Raw genomic sequence first — 26,470 nt, forward strand, 5'->3', positions numbered from 1 at the left:
TTCCTTCCATGCTCTCTTCCTCACTTGTTCTCCTCTGCCGTTCCTCCTTGCTACTTTCGCCTCTCTCGTCTCTCTGTCTCTCACACCCACCTCCTTCAGACACATGAATGCACGCACGCACGCACGCACACACACACACACACACACACACACACACACACACACACACACACACACACACACACACACACACACACACACACACACACACACACGTCTCTCAACGCCTGATTGTTGTCAAGTGGCTTGAGTGTGACCTTGGACAAACAGATAAAAAGATATTTATGAATTTATTGTGCTGATATGAATTGTGATTTAATTGTAACACCGTTGGTGTGCGATGGTCACATATGATGTTTGGAATACCACAGAATAGGTCAGTGTGTGAACGATAAAACCATCAATCAATCAATCTTTTTTGTCCTCTTAGCCCATTGATACACAGGTTTATAAATTTGCTGTTACCAGTATGGCAACGACCAAGTCATAGTGCATTACTTAAGGGCCTGTCTTATGTCATAATATTGTAGTACTATGGGAGTTCACTTTTCTATGACTTTTCTACCACTTACGGCATGCATGAAGGGCTACTGAACAATCAATTAATTGATAATGTGAGCTTATCTTAAATGACTCATCTTCCACAAACGGGAATATATGAAGAATATTTGTCCCAGATTAAGTCATTGTGAAACATCGCATTGTTCATGACAACAAATAAAACGTCTCACGCAACTGCTCTACTGTTGAAATCTGCAATACCAGCAGCAACGCACATCCACATCCAGTCTGGTCGTACTCAATGTTTTGAGTGTACATTAGCGGGCTGTTTTATGTGGGTCACGATATGCCAGCGACAGCAAGTGAATGAGTGAGTGACATATAAGATTGCTGCCGCAATCACACACGACTGTTGTTATGATAATAAAGCGCGCCGCATGCAAGGCCCTGTCACATGGGAAGGCAGACTCAGGAGGGAGCCCCCGGTGGTGATATAGGGGCCCAGTGGGTGACGAGCTAGCCCCTCTGACCTCATTAGATGGGAGAAAGCTGCACTCTCTCTCTCCCATACCTGGGGAACCGAGCTCTACTCCACTCTTTTTTTTTTAAACAATGCATGGATTACAGACAGCCTGAGTTTGCAAGCTTAGTGAAGAGGGAGGTGTGTGTGGGGGGGGGGGGGGTGGATGGGTGGTATCCAAAGTAGACTTAAGTTATGGACTTTGAAACACTGGTCCGAGATTATTCCTATGAACCAGTTCAGTCAAGTCTCTGGATTTATGTTAAAAGTTTAAATCATCTCAAAGTCATGACATGCGGCTTTATCTCCCAAGGCATACCTATGTTATGATGTGCTGCTAGTGTCAACTCGAATGTTAACTCGGTTTAACAATGTCTTTGAGGTCCACTGTCTTTTGTTTTGGTGCGGCGTATAACACATTAACTTGGCAGTTAGTGGTTTTTCTTTACAGGGTGTTCTGTACGATGGTGGTTGCACGTCACTGTGATGAAAGCCGCCACACTTGATCACCTCCCGCAGTTGGCAGTCGGTTTGATGATTGTGTGCATTTTACTGGCATATCTGTTACAAAAAAAATGCTAAACTGTCTGGATTCAGGTGGGAACCACGGCTGTCTCTCACAGGCAAACACCGGCCTAATCAGGGTCTGGAAGCAGATGTGGCAGCATGCTTTTCCCAAGGTTGTTTATTATCAAGTCTTTCTGTGGCTCGTCAACTAAATGGGATTTTCACATGATGCTGCCGTAACCTGTAGGTCACAGACTTTGGTGTAAATCCCACAGCTACAGTATCCTATAGTCTTGTGATATGATGTTATGTGTACGTCCTGTCTGAAACGAGTGTTGCTCAGGGACGCAAAATGAATTTCAGTGAAAACTGACAATAAAGTCTAAACGTATCGTATCATATCGTATCGTATCGTATCCTGCCTGGCGTGTCTTCCTCAGAGATGACTTGCGTGCCCTCTTGGTTTCCACTCTGCGGTGGTCCTTGTTTTGAGATGCCTATAAGCCGCTCGCTCGTTAGGTAAGAGCTGCTTCAGTGCCATCTGCCAACGTCCCTGCCACCATCTGGGGCTTCCTCCCGGAGCACCTTGCAGCCCAGCTCTGGAAGCTGGAAGCAAACTCTCAAACGGGGCGGCTGATGCCAGCCAGGGGCAAATGCTACGTACATGCAGTGGTGGAACAATTGCACACAGGGCCCAAGGGCAAACACTGATAGGGCTCCTCCATGCAATCGGCCAAGTGAAATAGGGACTCATCAGCAATGTAAGAGGGCCCTAGGCCCAGGGACAAAAACCCTGTTTGCTCTGCCTCTGGATATATGGCCGTCAGTCAGCGCAGTCAGGTGCAAACCATGCTAACAGTCAGTCACGACAGGCATGGGCTCGTCCAGTCCGGGGGCAGATAGGGCTGTCGTGATGTAACTGTGGTCCTGCTGCTCTGGTGCTCTGGGACATCGGTCAATGTCTGTTCTGCGAATATCACAGATTTGCCATTTGTGCTTCTGTGCGTGTGTGTGTGTGTGTGTGTGTGTGACTGTTAGCATGTGTGTGCGTGTGTGTGTGTGTGCGTGTGCGTGTGCGTGTGTGTGTGTGTGTGTGTGTGTGTGTGTGTGTGTGTGTGTGTGTGTGTGTATGTGTGTTTTTTTCTGCAATAGGGGCCAGCTGAAGAACTGGGCTCTTGGTGATATAACAGGATTTCTCGACTTTCAAAACAGGACTGCAGTCTGAAGGAAGGAGGGAGAGAGGGAAGGGGAGGGGGGTTTACAAAGTGATCGTTTTGGGTGTATTTAACCTTCAAACAATCCCCTCTTATTCAGCTGTGAGAGGCTGGGGATCATTTGCCTTGTTTGCTGCACCAGATTTGGTGGGCAGCGTTCCACTAGACCTGCAATAGACCTGTTTGTTGTGAAGTGGTGCGGAGGAACATTGTGTTACTCCACTGGCTTCCATGTGGGAGGGGGGTGGTGGTGGTGGTGGTGGGGAGGGTCATGTGATGGAATGAGTTCAGCGATATTGGCCCATGCAGACAGGGCTGCTCACAGCTTTGGCTGGGCCCAGGACAAAGTCATCTGAATGGGCCCACCACCCAATACATTCAATGTAATGAAGGCCCAATTATGGGCCCCCTTTCTCACTGGGCCCAGGACAGCTGACCCCTTTGCCCCCCCTTGTCGTCTTCCCTGCAGGCAGCCACTCTCTCTCTCTCACTCTCACAGTCGGTGTTTGTTGAATCTCATCAAGTATCACCATGCAGGGAGCCTGACCTTTTTAATCAACATTTCATTTATCGTTCCTCTGAATCAAATGACCAAATTAGTCACACAACACCACATGTAATGAACATACCTGGTAAACCAGGGACTGGGAAACATCAGCTGTGCTGTGCTGCGATGTGTTGTGTTGTGTTGTGTTGACACATGATATGTCTTGGGGCTTGAGTGAAGCAATAGAAAAACGTAAGGCAGTCTCTGGAGTGGAAGATTTTCTGAAGCCATATAGATAAGGATGGGGCAAAGTTTACACTGCCTTGTGAGTTCTGGCAAAGAGGTGCTACGGAGTGCACGCCTTCCACGTCAGGGTCAGTACGAGTGCCCGTAAACTTTCCATAATCAGATTAAGCACACATGATGTACATCAATAAAATTAGCCAGCGGAAAGCGATATAACAACATTGTCCTGTTGACCTCATAGTGGTATCAACAGCCCCCGCTGACTGTGGAGGGGACGGGGTCACGAAGACAATCGTCACAGTACATGGTTAAATGCCATTCATGCCTTACATGATGGTTCCCCAACAACAACAACACAATTTGTACTGAAAATATTTGTAGGTCAAACAAGTATGGAACGCACGTCTGCTTCCTATTTCATAATCAACAGTTGAAGGCCCGTAGTCAGTGTTCTACTGTACCTTTAGTACTTTCATAACATCTGTTTTCACAGCAAAAAAGTGTTTGTTGTCAGGTCTGGCTGGCATGACTCTGATGGCGGCAGTCTGTTTTGGGGCAGATTTTTTGGGAGACAGCAAAAGACAGAGAGAGAGAAGGGGAAAGAGATAGAGAGAGGGAGAGAGAGAGAGAGAGAGAGAGAGAGAGAGAGAGAGAGAGAGAGAGAGAGAGAGAGAAGGCGGGAGGAAGAGAGAGAGAGATATGGCACCAGGTCCCCTGTGGCGAGGAGCCAAAGACGCGAGTCGGCAAGAGTTACATAACCCCCCTCCTCTCCTCTCCTCTCTCCCCTCTCCCTGTATCTCAGTCGAGCACACAGCACATCGGGACGGGAGCGCTACAAATTTCCATTCTCCGACCTTCAACTCAACACACCCCGATTAGAGGCAACACAGCACAAAAGAAAAACGCCATCGCGCCTTATCACTCATCTAAACCCCTTTCCGAATGCTTCAGAAGAGATTTATGGCTCTTCTCTGAAGTGAGGGCTCCAAGGTGGAGGGACCTGCGAGAGGCTCCTTTTGTGTTAATGAAGCTGTGTTTGCACAGTGACGACATTGCAAGTGTTCTTGTTTCTGTCCCAGGGTCTGCCTAGTGTCTGTGTGTGTACGTGTGTGTGTCTGTGTGTGTGTGTGTGTGTGTGTGTGTGTGTGTGTGTGTGTGTGTGTGTGTGTGTGTGTGTGTGTGTGTGTGTGTGTGTGTGTGTGTGTGTGTCTGTCTGTCTGTCTGTCTGTCTGTCTGTCTGTCTGTCTGTCTGTGCCTCATTAGGCAAAGCCAAGTCAGACCAGTGTTATCTGAGGATAAGGTAATTTTGCACATACTCTATATACCCTTAAACACGGCGGCAGGCACTCCTGGCTGGCTGTACTCTGCATCACACCACCATCCCCGTGGATCAATGTGCTCCCTGCAGGAGTCACAAAAGGGCACACTGCGTTCTTTCCCGGGAGCTGTAGTCGCCTTGCTTGTGCGGTGTTGCGAGGCATTGATTTAGTGACTGACAAATGCACGCCGTGCTGCGCTGCACCTCCCCTTGTGTCAGAGATGTCAGACAAGATGTGCGACAGGTCTGGAAAAGATGCGTGTGTCCCACACGAACAGCCAAGGCCTTTTCTCATACACCCAAAACAATCTGACCAAATGTTGCTGTGTCATATACTGCACTACATGCCACTTGCCCATGTGTTCACGCACATGTTCGCATCCCGTTGAGCATCTCCTCCAAGTACCATTAATCTCGAGCCTCATAACAGTGTCCGAGCGTGCAACATCTGCAAATGGTGAAAAATATTGAGTTGTTTATTATCGGGGCCCCGAGGGAGTCAACTTTGTTCTTGCCTTGTGGAACGGCACCCCTGCCTTGTTTATGTGTCCTGTGTAATACAGTCTGTTGAAATACCACAGGCACTTGACTATCAGGGTTGATGGTTTACGCTGCCAGAGCTCGCAGATGCCTGTGGTTTGTTATTTTTCCAGCTGTGCCCCATTGTGCCGGGGTGGAAGGATGGGCCATTCCATGGGGCCGGTGTCAGGACATAGGATCTATTACCAGTTTATTAAAGTTCACCACTCTCTCTACCTCCAAGGACCCACATAACACCATAACACCGTAGAAAGTGCTGTGTAGTGTAACTTATACTGTAACTTTCACTGTTACATTTGTTGGTTTTGAAACGGAGTGATCAGTCTAATTGATTCATTATCTCCAGACAATAGCTTTATAGCTACTAAAGATTTGGAGATTCCACTGCCAGGGAAGAAAGTCCCCCAAAATAGACTTTCTTTAAGGAAACCTGCAGCATGACTTATTTTATGTAGGTTTTGCTTAATGGCCAGTTCACACAACATACATTGTTAAGTACATTAAGCCTGGATGTAACAGCATCCATGCTGCATGCTTACTTTCTTAAAGTTTTGATTTGGTTCAACAGCTCTACTGTGTAGTTTGGGGTTTGAGATATTTCCTCTTCCTCATATTTATTATCTCCTGACATTAATTTCATCATCATCAATCAGAGCTGTGTTATGTAACCCTGGCCCAATCCTGAATACAAAATTGATCACACTGTCCTCACTGTGGGTGACAAGTTGGGCTCATGGTGGCATTGGTCGTTTAAGTGATAAATAGTCTGATCAATAATGAAACGGTCTGTTTGTCGGATGTGCTATATTTAGATGGTCATAAAGTCAACTGACCCAATCTCCTGACCGTCCGACTAACCGCTTGCAAGAGTCTGGGCTTTCCAGGCGGCAAATGAAAAGTCAGTTGTTATTGCTGGTTAGATTAGGATTCTTTATTAGTCTCTCTGCCGTGGATACATTTGTCTCAGAGATAGATATGCCACATTGCAAAAACAAGAGCAGTACAGGAGAAGAAAATGAGGGCATCTCAGCTAGATGTTGTCACTCAAGCATTTATGCAATACAGTGTGTCCTTAAATGAACTCCATTTTAAAATAAGGAAATTGGCCTCATGCCTCAGAGTTAAACAGTTAAGCTGAACTGTTTTTGAGTTCATCCAGATGCAGACTAAATTGTCTGAATTGTCGCCAAAATCAGTTCCTTATGCTCTTATGCTAAGTTAATAGAAAATGAGCCTACATATCCGAACAGATTGTTCCATTAACACTTGGCTGAACTTTGATCAGATGACGGTAATAGAACAGCTTTCAACACTTTCGTGCTTGAACATCTGTGGTAATTTCTGAGGACGAACAAAGGAAGCGTATTTATGAACCTTTATCTTAATTATCTAAAGAAGTACGTACATGCATGCACTTGTTTTTGCTCTTTGACCAGATGTCAATATACCCCCAAGAAAAAAGACGGCATTATATAATGGTGAATTATCTATGCCATGAATGCATGGCAGGAACTGTGCCAAAGCAAAGACTGAGTGGAAGCTCTCATTTCTGAGGCCATAAAAGCTATCTGTTTTGTTATCACGGTTACCAGAGGAAACCAGGTGAATGTGATGAGATAACAGCTGTGTTTCAGACTTGACCTCCAAGCATCTACTGTGCATTTTCACACGCTTGTGCGTGTTTGTTATGCGTTGACCCATTGTGCTGGGGCACGGACCTCATGCAGTTGGAGGTTGTGGCCAATACGGCGTAAAGCCCCCTGGTTGTTTCTCACGCCTTGGGAAGGTGCATAAACACAAACTTTTCCTCTCATTATGTCTGCAAATATAATCTCGAAATCTCCAAGATGTATCCAAAATGTTATGGCTTCGCTAAATACACTGCAGTGTATTACTGGACTAACACTTTTAAAGATCACATGATATTGAAGAGATATGACTTGTTTACGAACCCCAGTAAATAGGCTGACTATTTATGTTTATGTTTATGGCCCCACTGCGAACTCACAGTTAGTTCTAAGAAAGATAAGGCTCTTTATAATCTCCCTCTACCATTTGGCTGCAACCCCAGTCTTTTAAAGCTAAGAGACACACATTGTTCATACATGACTCATGTGGTGTGTGTGTGTGTGTCTGTCTGTCTGACAGGAGACAATGCATAATGCTCATTTTTGCAATAGCTGCTAATAGTGGTTTTCTAAATCTATTTGTATGTGGGCTACAAAAGCACCAAGATGAAACTGTTGCAATCATCTCACCCTGATCTGATCAAAGGCAAGCTAGGTGCCTCAGACGTTTTTTGAAATGTCTTCATGAATGATGGCATTGTCAAATAACTTGTCATTCAAGGAGCAAGTGTATATGCTTCAAAAACCCACAAAAAGTTTAAAAAGAAAAAAAAAGAAAAAGGTGACATTGTTGGCCTGTGGTACAGTTCTCAAAAACTCAATATTATGTAAAGCCAATATTATGTAAAGGTTAGAACAGAGCTGCCAGATGTGTAAGGCTGGCAATCAACCTCAAGGCAATACTTGACATTAAGGGCCTGTTCACACTCGGTCCCTTTCAGCCATTTAAGCAAGCTCAGACCTCTCAGACGTAAAACGTACTGAGACCTTATGTTCATTGGTTCAGTATGGTTTGCTAAAAAGTCCTGACAAGGTACATCTATGACTAGGTGTAATCACGTAAGGAGAGCTCTAGAGGAGCTGGTGTGATCGAAAAGAGGACTGACACCCCATAAAAGCCTACTGGAACAAGAAAAAGCACACTCACAATATGAAGACAAACAGAACTGAGTTATTTTTCTGTTGGTTCACTTTTTGGTGCATTAGTTAGGATTGTAGCCATAGGTATTGCAACTATGCTGCTCATTGAAACTGCCTATTGCCAGATTGGATCTATTCATGAATATTTACTAAATAATAAACTAATATTTACTGATATGACAAAAGTAAGTTTTGCAGCTAAAAATGTGTATTTCTGGAATTGCAAAATGGCAGACATGAGAAGATCCAAAATATTAATGTATGAAAAGTACAATTTTCCCAGTCATAATGATTACGTAGACTTCGGTGGTAAGTATTCATGAAAAAGTCAACATTTGTGAATGGGCAGCATGAACACTGGAAAGAAAGTGCTAAAATTACACAGCGCAACTCTTACGTAAGAGGACCGAGTTCGGTTCACGTAAAGGAAATACCCTTAGGGCCTAAGTCATCTTGACTAATTTGTATATGAGAGACACGTGTATATATACATAAATAGTCTACTACTTATTCTATATAAAATGCGATGCCTGAAATAGTTTTGTAGATGAGGGATTACAGAGGGATTACAGAGTTAGTGATCTCACCCTTTAAAAAAAACAAATCTTTCAGTATAAAATGGACAGTCAACCCTTATCAGCGTGCATTTTCAATAGTATCTTGACCTTGACCGGGACTTATTGCCTGTTATAAAACCAAAATGAATATCCTGCTATCTAACCTAAAATGACGCACAATATGAATTGTGCAACTAAATGAACTGCAGTGAAGTGACCATTGTGGAAGGGTCATCATAAAACACTTTCTAAGAATCCACGGCAGTAATTACGTCATCGGTCCAGGTGAGCTTTTGGAGTTGGAACAAAAACAACGGAAGCTTCACACCTTCCAAGGACGTGTATAACAGTGGTGCCACAACTGCTACCATTTGTCTGTCCAGTGGTATGGTCTCGTCTCTCTATCATCTGCAAGTGTACCTCCATGTGCTCACCCTCCTCCTCCTCCTCCTCCTCCTTTACCTCCTCCTCTACCTCGTTCGCCTCCTCCTCCTCCTCCTCCTCCTCCTCCTCCTCCTCCTCCTCCGCCTCCTCCTTCACACAGCGTGTCCCTGACTGGGAGACAGGATGATTTATCATCAGGCTGGAGACTGGAGAGGGCTGCTTGTTCCCATAGAGACTTGGGCCTTCGCTTAGGAGACAGCAGGTCTCTTAGCAGGCACACGCACATACACACACACATGGGCATGCACGTGCACACACACACACACACACGGGCATGCACGTGCACGCATGCACACAAACACACACACACACAAACACACACACGCACACACATACACTCTAGCACACACACCGACACTGTCTCACACACAGACAATGACTCACACGCACACACACACACACATACACAGACACTCACACACACACACACACATGCGCACACGCATAGTCGTACACATGCATACACACACACATTCTGTCTACTGGCCTAGAATTTATTATATTATTATATTAAAACAGAATGTCCTCAATTGTAAGTGGCTGTGAAAAACTTTCCATGCCTTTTATGTATCATAATGTAATTACAAATATCATTTTAATGGTTTCATTATTTTTTTTTAAAGGCTGTTTCTGAAGCAGTGCCTTCATACATTTTTTGTTTGTTTGTTCTCATTTTCCAAACCTGGCCATAAGCAATGTCAGTCATTCAAAATAAATCGACAAGAAAAATACCATTGATTCGGAAAATAAACAAACACTTATGACAATGACTGCTTATCTATTTATCTTTTATTCCTTTGCGGAGAAGCACAGTGTGCTGCTGATGCCCTTGTATACAGGATGTACTGTGCCTGTCCAGCCACACACCACAGAGCAACCACTGACCTGTCTGGACAGATTCCATAGCAGGTACCATACACCACAGAGCAGCCACTGGCCTACCTGGCCAGAGTCCATAGCAGGTACCACACATCACAGACCAACCACTGGCCAGAGTCCATAGCAGGTACCACACATCACAGACCAACCACTGGCCAGAGTCCATAGCAGGTACCACACATCACAGACCAACCACTGGCCAGAGTCCATAGCAGGTACCACACACCACAGCTCAACCACTGGTCAGAATCCATAGCAGGTACCACACACCACAGATCAACCACTGATCAGAGGCCATAGCAGGTATCATATGAGGGGAGTGAAACACCTGCTCTCCCTGTCACGTACTGTACTATAAAAACATGAACACAAATTATAACTGAAGTGCAGTAAATCAGGTTCCTGGATGATACCGGTACAGTATGCAGGTTTCATTTTCTTTTTTCTGATCATGTTATGTCTATACAGGTACAGGTCAAAAATGTTTAGTGTCATGAAGTTGAACGTTTTTGGTCACTTGCTTCAGAAAGTGAAGAAGCCCATATATGTATAGATTAATATATACATCTATAGCATACATATATTCATCTCACAAAGTAATGTAACATTTCAAACCTTTATTTATTAAGTTATCTTCAACACACCGCGCTCTTCCGTCTTGTTGGTGCGTCTCTGAAGTAGTCTAGTAGTAGGAAATGGATCGCACTCAATTTTTCTTCTTTCTTGTTTTCTTTTTATTTTAACATTGCAGGGACTGACATGACAGACGTTTCGGCTTTTGGGTTTTGAAACCTTTATTTATTGAAATCCAAGGATTTTGACAGAGGGTCAATAATTATCAGTGTTTTATACTGAAAATAGCTGACTTTGAAAAGGTGTTTTCATTTCTATGTGCTGCTCAATACTTATTGTTTCTCATTTTGCATCAAGACAATTACTGTATCATTGTGCTGTGACATGGAGGGGATCAGACTGCTTCAAAAGGTGTCATCTGGTGATCTGCGTTGTTGGATCTGATGTAATCTTCCTCTTGGTAATGCCTCAAAGGTTCAGATCAGATGGGTCTTTTGGCCAGTCAAGTGCAGTAACTCCATGGTCATTGACTTTTTGTGACTTGGGTTGTGTGGGTAGGTGTCAAGTCCGGCAGTAAAATGAGATCACCATCTCCATAAAGTTTTTCATCGGAAGGAAGCGTGAAGTTCTCAACATTTCCTAGAATCCTGTAACCTGAATCTCACAAGACGAAACTAGCTCCACACATAGGCAGTGGAACACCATGTAGAGCTCGGTGGACTTCATTCAACTGGCCGGACTCAGGTTAGAAATCCTAGACATGGGCTATAAATGCTGCCTTCATTGTGCCAAGCCACTCCTGAACCAGAAACAGTGCCCGCGTCCGTGATGGCGTATTGCCGCCACTGCTGTGCATCGTGCAGGCATGCTTTGCCATTTCAATGCATTGTGGAATTTTCTAACCAGAATGCATCATACTTTCGCATTGTGCATGCGTGCTGCGCAGACTGCACAGCAATGCGTCATCACCAACGCGGCCAGTGAGAAACATCTTACCTGGACCGTAAAGGAGCAGTACAGATGTCCAGTGTTGCAAAGGATGAAAGCCTATGCTCTGTTTAAAACACCCATAACAATTGACACTGTTATATTCTATTTTTCTGAAACATTGAATGTTGTGTTAATGAGACAAAATAATCAAATTTCAAGAAATAAAGGCTTGAAATGTTTCATTGTTTTCAGACATTTTTGATCTGAAGCTCTCTGAGGTCATTGCTGCTCGCGTTCTGATTGGTTTGTCGCAAAAATATGCCAGAGGCAATCAAAGACGCCAAGAGACAAACAATGTTGCCGAAAATCAAAGGAAAAAGGTCACAGTAGCCTACTATTGCACAGCAACATCGCTTCGCAACATTGCCCAAAAGGTGCCCCATGTATCAGGGCTTTACATGTAACAAAACATAACAATATTTGAGGTTCACTTTCTGACATAAGTGATATGATATTCTTCATTATGTTGAGCTGTACCTGTGTTTGAAATGGGACAGGAGAGAAAATGAGGGGGAAGAGTTGAGAAATGCATGGTATCAACCCATGTAGGAAAGAACAGAAAATACCTTGGGTATAATAGGGGAAAATTGTGAAGAGGAGAAGTTTGTTGAAAACAAACTAATAATAATAAAAAAAGCATGACCTGCTTTTGCCTCTGTCATCAGCCTTTGCTTTCTTGTGGGAGGTAGGAATCAATAATCTGATAAATGGAAAAGCCAGCATGGTCTTTTTTGTCTTGAATCAGCAAACTTCAGAATCAAATCAGAAACGCTTTCAAAATGATTAGCAAAACTATTTTTTTGTAAGTTCAGGTTAAGATTTAGTGAAAATTTGTGCCCTGGTTGTGCAGTGAATTAAAAAAAAACCCATCATGATTATTAGACTAATGTGTATTCATTAAAAAAGAATGTTAACAACTAAATGGTACAGCATTGTCTGCACTCCGGGATGACCCCTCATTAGTTCACATTTGCCTGTATGGCCCAGTTCATCTGATAGCATCAAAGCCACTCATGCAAGGCAGAGTAAACATTCTCCGCTCACCATCCTCAGGGGACCTATTTACCTCAATGAAAACTCTCCTCGGCCTCTCGTGCTTGACGCCACTGTGGCTCTCTATGGGGATCTGAGGGTGGTGCCCAAAGGCCCAAAGCACAGAGGTGTGGCACTAGAGACCCTCCCTCTACTGTAAGTGATGCCTGAGGAAAGCTGTGTGTGTGCGCGCGCATATGCGCGCGCTGGTATGCGTGTGGTGGGGTGGTGTAGTTTGGGAATTAGACTGGTGTACAGACATGTTTGAGATGCACATTAGGAACAAGAAAGGAAGAGGCCTATAGGATGTTGCATTTCCCTTGGGGATCTGATATCCGGGTAACAAAATGATGCCTCATTTGATTGAAACTCACAAGTGTATGAATTGCATTCTGCCACTGAGCTACTTTTGGGTTGCTTTGAGATATTTGGTTAGATTTTGCGAGAAACAGTAACACAGGTGTGGGTGTAACCGAGGTAATTCTTTGCAGAACCCAACACCAACCCCACCCCCTTGAGCTCGCACTCATGGCTTCCTAGCAACCCTCTGGCATGGGGAAACAGGTGTGAAACCGCTGAGCTAATGCTCTCTAGGCCAATAGCTCAGTCACTGTCACATCTGTATGGGACTTGGGGTGGGAGGTTTAGCAACGCTCTACCGCTGAACTCTGCTACTTGGTATCTGTTAGATAAGCACAGCATAGGAAGAGTTTATTTGCAAAACGCTGTATCTCCATTTTGTAGAATGTTTGGAAATTGACATTTTTGCATTGGGCATGCCATTGCATTGCATTGCAAAATGCATTTTATATAGGTTGGAAAAGTATGTTCTCAAAATATTTGAATGGCTAGAATTCACACCTAGGTTATTTCACTCAAGTAAAAAAAATGGCGGACACACCGTTTTGCAAATTAACTCTTCTTATACAGAACTTTAAGCTACCTTGACTTGTGAAAAAAGATTTCAGACTTTATTGACTCGGACACCTGAGCAGAGAAGATGCACCTCAGCACAACATGGACACATGGGAGGTGAACAGGGGAGGTTGAGATGGAAGTCAAATGCAAGTGAAGCACAGAAAGGAAAGGTCTCCACTGCACTGCTTGCACAGTGTGTACTTACTGTATATGGTTGCGAGTTAAGTGCTATAGGGCAGTGGTTCTTAACCTGGGGTGCGGGCACCCCCAGGGGGTGCGCCTGAGATTTCAGGGGGTGCGCGGAATTTTGTTTGTGTTTTGTTCAAAATTCTGCCTCCAAACATAATAATTAGGCCAAATCGAGACCAAATTAAAACATGTTTCGGTCCCCATGTAAAGTCCTTAAAGTATTGATAGATGTCTAAAGCTAAAATCATTGTAATTAATCATTAAAATTTTTTTTTTGTGTGGATACACGTGTAGACGTTTGGGTTGGGGGTGCGCGGCTTGTCTTGGACACAGGTTAGGGGGTGCTTCAAGAAAAAAGGTTAAGAACCACTGCTATAGGGTCATGACTGTAAGATGCAGGCAGGAGAATGTCATGGGGAAGTAGATGGTTTGAGGGCCTGAAGACAACAGGGGTGGGGAGTCTGAAGACAACAGGGGTGGGGAGTCTGAAGACAGCAGGGGTGGGGAGTTTGCTGATAACTGGAAACTCCAGAGAACCAGGCGGAGCATCAGTGGTCCACAGAGACGAGCAATCTCTCTCTCTCTCTCTCTCTCTCTCTCTCTCTCTCTCTCTCTCTCTCTCTCTCTCACCCACTCCCCATGCCTCCCTCTCTCTCCCCTGATAAACATCTATTTACCAAAATTGCTGTGTGTGTGTGTGAGTGTGTGTGTGTGTGTGTGTGTGTGTGTGTGTGTGTGTGTGTGTGTGTGTGTGTGTGTGTGTGTGTGTGTGTGTGTGTGTGTGTGTGTGTGTGTGTGTGTGTGTGCGTGTGTGTGTGTGTGTGTGTGTACTGTGTAGTCAGGCCTGGCGTGCCGCTGTGAGACGTTGGCATGAGCCCTGAGCGTGACGCTGCTGTTTGGGAGCCCGGAGCTCCATGCTCCAGTAGCCTCCTGCCTCTGCTGATGTGGGCAGTCAAGCAGATTCATGTGCACCCACACGAGGCAGAGCACACACACTCACACACACACACACATGACACACACATACACACACACACACGATACACACTCTCTCTCTCTCATACACACACACACACACACACACACACACACACACACACACACACACACACACACACGATACACACACGTTACTCACACACACACACACACACACACACACACACACACACACACACACACACACACACACACGACAAACACACACACACACACACACGATACACACACACACACACACACACACACACACCACTCACACACACACACAAACACACACGACACACACACACACACACACACACACACACGACACACACACATACACTCGACACACTCCTTACATAACACAACACATACGGACCCGCAGCAATGTTTTGACTGCTTTTTATGCTCGAGATGTTCAAGGAACGATGAACCTGAAATAGCGAAGAAGCGTTATTTATGTAACCTGTTGGATCTTACGAGGGCACAGGGTGTTCTTCGACGGCAGGATTATCCTCTTGACCGTTGTCGCATCAGAGGTGTATTGGCAGTCAGGGGGATAAGCTTGTTCTTGTCTCCCCTCCCCAGCCCTGGCTTGTCTGAAAGGTGAGGGCTTACTGTCACACTACTGACTGGACAGTCTTGACAGTATCTTGGAAAAGTCTCTACTCTCATATCACCGTCTAACATCAGCAGGCGTCTCTGCATAATACAGTTTTTGCCGACTGCTTGCACACAATTTGCAAAATTTGGCTCATAGAGTCAAAACTCTACACACAAGCCAATTACTCTCAACACTTGGAGATAAACCCTACACATATATGGCAACATGAAGCTCTGCTATAAAAGCATAAACATTGCCATAAAAACCTTACAATCTTTTGTCAAAACCTCACTTTCATGTCAAAAGACACACAAAAGCACCAAATGAGAAAACAAATTAGATCAACTTTAAAACAGTTGTCTGCTTTATACAAAACACAGCAGTCTTTCTTTTTGGAGCAGTCTATTCAGTCTCACAGAATGTACATTTTCACAAGACCCCAAAATTCAATACTGTACATTACAAAGCTGCACCTTACAGTACAGGACATTAAACCGAAGCAAAATATATCTCAAAACAGTGCATCACTCTAAATACAACAGTGTGTAGGTGAGCTTATGTATCTTTTTGTGTATTGGTTATATTCACAAATTTTCAAACATCTAAATATGATATAAATATGGGGTTACGTCAACATGCTGTAATGACAATCATAGTCAATATAGGCTACTTTGTTTGGTTATGAGGTATGAGGTATTCACGAAATACAATACATTTCCACAGACACACTATGCAGCTGACATCTACATGACATCATCAAAATCATGTTCAGTCAGTTCGCTCAAGTGCTTGCTTGGTTGTGTTCTGAAAATGACACTATTTCTACAAACTATCATGTTCACATTACCCAACATATGATGATGAAGACAAAAGGCTAATCAGGCTAGGTTTCACAGTACGTGAGTCAGTCAATCCATATTCTAAACTTTAGAACCAGTGTGCTATTCGCCTTGTTTAGCATACAAGCAATCAAAGTAAAACAAATAAATGCAAAATAAAACAAATGCAATGTAATATAGGCTAAAGCATGCAACTTTGTAACATGGCAGAATAGTGTTCAATTTTGAAAGCATGTGTTTTATTGTTTGTGCCTAAATCTTGTCATACATCAGTGTGTTTTGCTTTTTTAACGGATGTGTTTTCACAATGACACTCTGAGATTTTACTTTTGAACAAAGTGTCTTGTGTATGAAATTGTGTGTAGACAGCTGGAGTCTGTGTGTTGCGTAAAGGAGCAAGTGCCTTGCTAAACTGGTACGAAAGTGTAATGTTTGACTTTTGTTTAAAGTCAAGCAATAAGTGTTTAAGTTATGCACCAACAACTTAACGATATGCTACTTTGGTTTATGCATCTGCCTATAGTGTTTAAGCAGTAGGCAAAAACTGTAAGTTAACTATATTTGGTCTTCTGTTTGGCTTCTTTTTCTTTCTTTTTGGTCTTTTTCAACTTTATTTGATAGGACAGTGTGAGAGATGGACAGGAAGCGAATTGGGAGAGAGACGGGGAGGGGTCGGCAATGGACCTAGGTCAGGAATCGAACTCGGGTCAGCCGCATGGCAGGCGAGTGCCCTACCGGTTGGCCACGGCAGGGCCGAGCTTCTTTTTCTTAGAATGAGTCTTCTGGTTATAGCTAACAGACATTCCTCAGTGGATACCATTCCTGTGGACAGCAAAGTCTGAATGGCTTAGGATTGGACGTGTTTACAGCCATTCAAAACAGAGAGAGAAAGAAAAAAGTGAGGTTGGGCTATGTAAAGATTAACATCCATGAGTCAGCTCTTTGAATGTGTGTTAATAATGCAAATCTTTAATCTATGTTCAACTAGAGCAGACACAGGCGTATATACGTAACAACGGCTCTTCTCCACCTACATGTACCCACTGCCACCTGCACCCAAGGCCCTCCATCCTCCTCTTCAGGCCCCATGGCTGGAGGCTCCACCTTCCCATGTCAACCTAGCGGGACATAGTGGACCTTTAGCATAAATACCGCTCCGGTGAAACACAAGAGCACTCCACATACATGAAAACCCAACCAGCAAACTAAACGCTGGGAGTGGGAGAGGCACACTGGGACAGCATCGAGGCCCCTTTTTGTATGTGTTTTTTCAGTGTTCATAGTATGACTGCATTACAGGTATTATTATTGCATGGGTTTAGATGACAGTAAAACCCTGGTACTTATTTAAAAGCCCCTAGCGCAGAGCCTATGTTATAACCTTACTAATTGTAATAGCTATGTCTTAATCTTTTACTAAAGGCTCTCTGTACTGTCATATCAATGTTGTTATGATGAAGTAAAGTATTTTCAGCAGATAGTGAATAGGCCCCCCGGCGACCCCATCTGCAGTGAGAGTCTACCCATTCTCCCCACTAGCTAATGAGTACAGATGTCACCAGACAGGTATGTCAGCTAATTTGGCACCGGGAATTGGCACCAAGTGCACAGTCAGACAGACGGAACACATGACATGTTCTTTTTTTTCTTTCTGAGCACAGGGTTTCTGCCTCTGTATGTCGGGCTGGCCCGCATGGTCTGAATAGGTAGCATGGTGGTGATGAATAGTGGGTCAGGTCAGGTGTGAATAGAGAGCAGTGTGGTAAAGAGGGCAGCTGATGAGCCAACTGACGCAGGCAGTAAGTCAGCAGTAAAAAGGCAAGTCAACAAAAAAGCAGTGAATGCGGCGCTGCAAACGCTGCAGACCTGCAAACGGCTTTGCTTTGCAGCGAGCGAAACGGACGGACGGACGGCCCGTCACTATTGTCCGAGGGTCCGGCCGTCAGTGTGACACCGTGAACCCTCTTGCCCCCCTGAGGGGGAGGTGACCGGAGAGGGAGAGAACAGGACACTGCTGTCTCAGTTTCCACTGCTCTCTGACCACCCATGCTGCCGCCAGCGAACATGGTTCTCGCTAGAAGTCAAGCCGGAAAGGACAAACCCGTTAAAGTTCACAGGTTCACAGTGGCAATCAAGAGATGGATTGAAGTCCAAACTGGAGACAGGGGAAAAGGGTGAGGGTGGAGACCTTCTACGACGTTATTTTAGGCAGCAGCTTCTCCAAAAGTAAAGGAGGAAAAAGGAAGCCTAAATGTGGCACGGCCTATTTTTATCGACAGCCTTGCCGTTGGCTCTCAGTCATTGAGCCCTTGAGCGAAGTAGCAGAGGAATGGTTGGGGGTGGGGTTGGTCATACTTTGCAGAGCCAGACAAACAGGCCTGCATCGAGGAAGGAATCCATGGTGTCTGATTTCTTTATTTAGACCATTTTATACCGGAACTCAATACCCAATATTATTGTGTGCCAGACTTGTGTAAGATTCTAAATTTCCACATTGTGTTAGCCTGGCAAGCCAGACTCTGACATGAAATTAGTGGTGTCATGTGGCATCGCATCATTGACGAAGCTGAAGGTTACAGGTGGAATCAACGGTTTGCGTCCCAACTGCTTAACTACCCGTAATAGGCCAGCGGCGCCGAGTTGTAACCCCTCCCCAACGAATCGACACACAGATTCAAACAGAGAAAAAACTTGATACAGAGATAGACTGTTATGATTGGAGGACGGGGTTTATGTCCCAGCCACTATTCCCCTCTATGGTGCAGGGCTAGACCAACCTGCCAGGCAAACTAAGGTTTTTCTTTTACTTCAGAAATGTAAAAGTTTTATCTTTTACCTGGCATGTTTGGACGGTATAGCTTCATCAGAGGGTCACATGGATGTCGATGCGTGACATGCTTTAAAAACAGCTGATTTCAGGTGTGACCTCGCCGTCAATAATGATATTGACAGGGAGGTCACGCCTCCACAACATCAGCTGATTTTAAAGCATGTCACACAGTATCATCCATGTGACCCTTTGATGAAGATTGAAGCTATACCATTGAAACATGTCAGGTAAAAGATAAAACTTTTACTTGTCTGAAGTAAAAGAAAAACCCAAGTTTTACTATGTTAGATATAATGCATCTAATGCATCATACATCTAAAAATATACTCTGTAGCTAATTTTCTGATTCTAGCATTATGGTCTATGGAGCCCAACTGTGGACCTATGGTCTATGCAACCATATCCCACGGCCTAAGTATGTATCATAACACTGTGGGGGTTTCGGCAAAAAAGTTGGGGAAGCACTGGTCTAGACATTCCTGTTCTACTGGTGTGGCTGAACACCTTTTAAAGGTTAAAGACTTTATAGTAAGCTGTCAAAGCATGCCAGCACATTAAGCTCTCCTTATAGGCCTATACAGTCTCAGTCAAATGCAGACTACACATATCTCCTCTATATGGTCAGCACAGCGGAGGTAATCAGGGCATGCAATTCACTTTAAATCGATACCACAATACGATGTCACATTTCTTTTTTAAAGTATTCTTTAAGCCTTTATTATTTTTTACATAACAGGATAGTGGAGGAGAGACAGGAAGCGAGTCGGGAGAGAGAGACGGGGAAGGGCCGGCAAAGGCAGCGTAGCAGACGAGTGCCCTACCGTTAGCGCCATAGTAGGGCCACGGTGTCACATTTCTAATCGTGCCATAATCTGTAGTTGCTGAAGGGTTATGCTGCTAACACCATGTACGCCCCTGAAAGTGACCTCCTGGTCTTGCAACTTTACCGTTTACAGGATTTGCAGTTTCTTATGTGCAAACACAGCCCTGATGTGGAAAGAGCAAATCCCCACGGAAAAGACACAAAAGCGTCAAACGCAAACGCAACAAATCAGCCTACTAAACTGATTACAAGTGAACTAAAGGTTATTGTCAGTGAGGAGGTCACCTCCAATACTTATGAAACACACCACAAGTGCAAGCTTATAGTCTAATAAAGGTTTCTTGTGTTCCTTAGAAGAAACTTCGTCAAGCAGAGGTTGTGTAAAGCTGACCGTAAAAAGCTGACCTGAACTCTTTCTGGAGTGGGACAACTCATATTCATGCTAAGAAGGCTGCACACACGCACAACAGCATCTTTTCCCTACATCTCAAATATACAATTGTATGCTAAACAAATTGTTACTGTGGTAATCTACAGCAGGGGTTTCCAGACTTTACCATGACAAGGTTTTACCATGACAGTTGACTCCAGCCAAGGCCCCCTTACATGGGTCGCGCCACACTATTATACTACCCAATGGAATCTACGTATAAAATAATAACAACAATACAGGTGACGTTTAGAGAGGAATAGATTATTATAATGCCGTTCCTAAATAATGGGAATATGATTTAGCTTTTTTTCTTAGTTATTCGGTTTATTCAATTATTATTTTGTTTTTATACTTTTTCTTCCAACTTGCTGCGGCCCCCTAGCACCCCCTCACGGCCCCCCAGGGGTCCCCAGCTCCCACTTTGAAAACCACTGTTCTACAGCATTCGCCCCCTCAACCTCAGCTTAGGCCTAGGGTGTCAGCAGCCAGCTGAAGTAGTTTCTAAGTCACACAGTTGTCCTCATTTTGCCAAAGACTGTTATCAGTGAGCGAGCCAAAGGCAACCTGCAAAATAAGCAATGTGCTTGTTGTCCTTATGTAAGAATCTGTGTTTCTGCAAGTGAACTGGCCTGGGTAATGCCCTGTTTGAAAACTGATGCCCCTTTGAATGAACCAGCATGATGTCTCTTGTCTCAGGGTGCGCAGGCATGGCTTCCGTCCACAGGCAATTAGCACAGTAATTAGTTTTGACAGATCGTCCTTTAGTAACAGTATGGTGGCGGCTTGATCACATTTTGACAAAAACACAGTATAATTGTGCACTCAGGGAGATTACTGTACCTTTTGGGCATGGCGCAATTGCTGTTGATTGTTCTGTTGCCTTGTCAGCAGTCTCACCACCGCAGGGATGATGATCTTGTGCAATACTTGGAAGTCTGTTGCCTCTGCATCTGCATGCTTGTTGCACTTGACAAGCAAGAGGAGGTTTGGTGTTCTGTCGAGATGGGCTGCCTCTTTGAGATGAGCCACTAAAAGACTGTCAACAGAGCCCAAACCCCAATATACCCCAAGTATACTTCTTTTTTGGTATTTTTAGGGCTTTTTTGCCTTTATTATGACAGGACAGCTGAAGAGGTGGACAGAAAACAGCTGAGAGAGAGAGAGATGGAGTGGGGTTGCGAAATGACCTCGGATCAGAATCGAACCCGAGTCTCTGGCGTAGCAGTATGATGCTTTGGTCCACAGCCAAGGTCAGGTGCACATCTGTACTTACTTTACTTAGGCCTTTACGTTCCTTTCGGAACATAGGCCATTGATGAAGAGTTTCCACCCTCGTCTGTCTTGGGCCATTTTCTCCAGGTGCACGTCTGTAGTGCACTGCAGGGCTGATAGTATTCAGGCTCCATGCCTGATTTCAGGCTTGACAGAGTTTGCAAAAATAAAAAACATTGGTAATAATTAGCCATTAGGTTATTCTTATCTCAGAAAGTGTTACAGGTTCAGGCAGGGTTTTCTTCTACTATCAGGCTTGAATAATGGTCATACACAGGCTATTAAATGTTTGAATAATGTGTCAAAATAGGCCTACGTTATGTCACTATGCCGTATCTTGTCGTCGTCGTTAGAGCAGGGGGGAAAGTTCAGGCTCAGGATTTTTTTTCACTATCACCCCTGGCACTGTAATCGGGTTGGTAGGTCAGATCGACGGGTTGCTCATATCGACATGACACTGGCCCTCTGGGGAAACGCAACAAAGAAGAGAGGGAAGAAAAAGGGCCAAAAGAAAGAGGGGCCGGTCACAGGCTCAGCGCAGTGCACACCACACCACACCGCACCACACCACACCACACCACAGCTTGGTGAAAAGTGGGTCTTCGCACGTAGGTACTTGGCTTGCGTTGCCAGAGTGAGCCGGAGCCCAAGTGGGGGTGCGTGAGGTCGGGACACAGAGGCTTCTGTGAGATTTCACAGCCACACATAAGAAGGAAGGGCTAGGACATTCCCATAATATTGGGACGCAGCTCAGATTGACCTGCCCTAGCTTTGCTGTTCTGTTATATAACTGAAGCTCTATAAATGCCTTATTTGTTATTCTAGCACTGTGCCAGTCACGCTGTCTTAACTGTGCACCAATATTTCTTTTTATATTCCTGCAGCATGGGCAAGAATAGGCTGTATTTGGAAGAAATCAATTCGACATGGAGATCCTCTTTTAAAGGGGGGACATAGCAAAACTAATTCCGTTGACTCTTGCATGTTGCAAAAACAAGCATTTGTATTTTATTGTGATGATAGTGATTCTGGAGGATAAATTGTTATCTTTAAATTGTATGTAAAGAACACATCAGATCTTATTCAGAAAGCATACATGTTTAGATCAAATTAGTAGCTGGGGGAGTTTGCCACTTGAGTCTTTCCATTTTAACATCATCATTTAATGTGCGGCAGCTTGTACTTATGCAAAGTAAACATACTGTAAATGTTGCTGCCGTGTTTGGCTTTGAAAGTACATCGTTAGTATCATCTTAGCTCGGCGGCTGCTAAAACCCAGGCAGTGACATTATAAACTCGGTCATACCCCCGTCCATGTAAACATAGCGCCATGCTGTGCGTTACAACACCACCTCCCGATGTGTACATTCAGTGGGATATAGATTTGACCTACATATTGCTTATTTCCATCGAGTCAAATGTCAGACTAATTGGAAAAGCTTTACTATTGAATGCCCTAGAAATGATTACCCTACATACACACCACATGTTCATGAACAAAGCAATACATTGGAACTTACTGCCCTGTTACAGTAAAAAAAATCCCTGTGTTCACTGTCAAGGAGTGGCATGCATGCAATATTTGCACATGTCCGCTAAAAACACCTACCTGTCGTCAGCATCCAATGAGCCTCCAGCCTATCCCCTCGCTGCTTGCCCACTTATGGCATAGCTGACCCCATTCACTCACAAGTTTTTCTGGGTACACACATCCATACTAATACAACAGCACTGTGGGAAAAATGTCACAGTGATTTATTTGAAACTTTTTTGTAAACATTCCAGCATTTCATGCCTTGCATGGCTCTTGTGTAACTGCTTGCAGGCTCTCCCTCTTCTCTATCCATCTCTCTCTCTCTCTCTCTCTCTCTCTCTCTCTCTCTCTCTCTCTCTCTCTCTCTCTCTCTCCCCATCTCTCTCTCTCTCTCTCTCCCTCTTCTCTATCCATCTCTCTCTCTCTCTCTTGCTCTCTCTGTCTCTCTGTCTCTCTGTCTCTCTCTCTCTCTCTCTCTCTCTTTCTCTCTTTCTTTCTCTTCTTTCTCTCTGTGTTACTTAACAAGGGCCTGTCTGAGTTGAGTTGAGTTGCGTTGGTGTTGGCGTGGGGAGGCTAGGCACTGCGCTGTGCTGTGCTGTTTTGCTTGGCCGTGGAGGCAGGGTTAGATAATTGAAGGGCAAAGGGGAGCGCTGGAACTCTCCAGATTCACAGAGACATCTGAAATGCCGCAGGTCTGCCAAGAGCCTGCCTGTCCCGTCATGATGGGGTTGCTATGAGGTGAGGACACTTGTAGCCTAGTGAACTTACTTGGAAAACCCTAGTGGCAGAAAATATTTTCGCCTAGTGGGTCAGTCTAGCACCACACCATAGGGGGGAATCGTAGCTGGGCCCTGAAATGCATCCTCCTATCACAACGCTCCATCTGTGTGTCAGGGTTTTTTTCTGTTGTGAGTCTGCATAGCAAGTTGTTGGGGAGGGGTTCGAGTAGCATGGTGAGGGTGGCACGGCTGCGCCAGCCTATTGACCCACAACCTTCTGCCTGGTCAATGGTGTGGTGACAAACTACTCATTTCATAATGTACAAACGTACTCTGACTTGGCCGGCTATAGGTCACTTGCAGTCCTCAGCTGAACATCTCACCATGTTGGTGGTGGTGGTGGTGATGGTGGGTGTGTTTGTGGGGGGAGGGAAGGAGACAGGTATACAGGGAAGCCGATAGTGGCAGACAAAGGGGTCAGTTGTCCCGGGCCCAGGTAGAAAGGCGGTCCAGAAATGGGTCCTCATTACATTACGGTATATGTATTAGGTCGGGGGTCTTTTTAGTTGATTTTGTCCCCAGCCCGGTCAAAGCTGTCAGCGGCCCTGCGGGTACACACTTATTACTTAGGCCTCTGTAACCAGACAGATGAGTCACAACACCAGGGGGTTATGCTGCTGTCCTACATAGACTGGAGATTGTCAACAGAGAACATAGTAGTCCTGGAGGAGTTTCTAAGACATAGTTCTGGCAAACAGTTAACATCAAGGTTTTCTCATTTAAGTTGAGCATCTACAAGCACACTATTGCTTTAATTAGTGATTTTGTTTGGCTTTTTGTTGTCCTTGCTGCCTCGTTACAATATGTACCAACTTTGCAAGTCAGATCTTCAAGGTCTAAACTGCATTTAATTTGCAGTTGCAAAACAATTCACATTCTACTGTGAGAAACACAGAGACGGCTCATTAACAGAAGGGGTTCAAAACAGTTTGAAGTTGTCCAGTTGGCTGGTGGTGATTAGGTCAGGGTCACACTGCTGCAGACTCTGGCACTGAGGGAATATATGGTGTCCTCAAAGAGTCCCCATGCCCAACAGAGCTGTATTTGGTATTGGCTGCCTTGGCAGTGTCATGCTAGGTCAGGAGAAGTCAGTAAACAGCATTGACTGATCCTCTCAGTAGAAGCGTGACAGTATTTTGAATGCCAATGTCACAAAGGTCCGCATAGATCCGTTTAAATAGAAACTAGAGGTCTGTTCTCCCTGACAAATTTTTTGTAGTCTGCCGTCTGGAACAGTGGCTAAGCTGAGGGTCGAGAGTTCCGAAGGGGCGCTGTGGCGTAGTGTGCTAAGCCCCCCACATATGGGATTGCATGCCCATGGGAACCCAGGTTCGAATCCAGCTAGGGTCATTTCCCAACCCTACCCCATTTCTCTCCACATTCATTTCCTGTCACTCTTCACTGTCCTATCCGGAAAAAAAGGCCCAAAAAGCAAAAAAAAAATATCTTTGAAAAAGAAAAGTACAAATTCGGCTCCCTTACAAAAAAAGTTGGGAACCACTGGTCTAGAGCTCCCAAATCTCTTTTTCCAAAGTCTCTTATCCAAGGTCCATAAGTATATTGTGTACTTCTCATCCTCTCAAAACCGTTCTGGTTGCTTATTGTAATGTAATTTGTCTTGAAATGTTCTTGTCTCGATTGCAGACTCGCAAATCTTATCTCTAGACGGCACGGTGGGTTTTACCTGTTTGTGGAGCACACACTAATTTGCTCACCAAGAACAGTCTGACCCAAATAGAGAAGAGAGTGGGGTGTGTGTGTGTACTGTATGTGTGGGTGAAGGGAGGGGGTGGGGGGTATGAATACGTGCAAAAGAATATGCAGTACTGTTGATCAACAAAAAAGTATTTAATGCTGACAACAATGATCTACTGTGTCTCCTTTTACCTTTTGTCCAACTTGAACTGGGGGGTACAACCCGTGGGGTCTTCGATCACCTCTGTCTATGAATAATGACAATGACATCTGACCGGCAGTATCGAGGGGATTATGTTTCTATTTAGGCTTATTATTTTGGTCTGTTATGCAACTTGCCCAGCCCCAGCCCCAGCCCTGCACCAGGGACACCAGGGTACACTCCTCTCCTCTCCTCTCCACTCTGCTACAGGTCCATCTAAAGGGCATCCAACTTGTGAAACACACAACTGTGTTTGCCATCCAAGCAACCAACCCCTTGCCTGCCCCGCGCAATCAAGCGTCATTAAAGGGTGACGCACAAACCGAGGATAAAGTGGGCACTCCAGAGACTTCTCTGACAATGCCACTGGGCACAGTGTTTGTTTGGTTTTTGTGTGTGTGTGTGTGTGTGTGTGTGTGTGTGTGTGTGCGTGTGTGTGCGTGTGTGTGTGTGTGTGTGTGTCATTGTTTGCTCTCCAATTTTGTGTTTTGTGTTTCAGGGTTTTTCCCCATCTCAGGAACACTCTCCTTTCCACTTTCACCGTTTTTCATTTCAAAGTTCCCTTTTATTTGGGTTCCCGTGAGTCACAATAAAATGTAAGAGCACAAAATGTACCCCCTGCCAGTTCTGAAGCCTGACGTCCTCCTCGGCTATGGTTTCGTGAGATTTTAATAGTCTTCATAAACACATTTAGAAATACTTAGTCATGTAATGAACACCATGACGATTGAATGGCCATCTTACCAGTGAAAATATAATAATGTCTAACTGACATTTAATGAATAACGGTTT

General features: G+C 44.6%; 1 long non-coding RNA gene across 1 annotated transcript in view; it reads left to right on the top strand.

Moving 5' to 3' along the window:
* Positions 1-26,470, top strand: part of LOC134438563 (uncharacterized) — a 38,759-nt gene that overhangs the window by 4,808 nt on the left and 7,481 nt on the right. The gene's annotated exons all lie outside the window — the stretch shown is intronic.

The sequence above is a fragment of the Engraulis encrasicolus genome, chromosome 22 (genome assembly GCF_034702125.1).
Source record: "Engraulis encrasicolus isolate BLACKSEA-1 chromosome 22, IST_EnEncr_1.0, whole genome shotgun sequence".
NCBI lineage: Eukaryota > Metazoa > Chordata > Actinopteri > Clupeiformes > Engraulidae > Engraulis > Engraulis encrasicolus.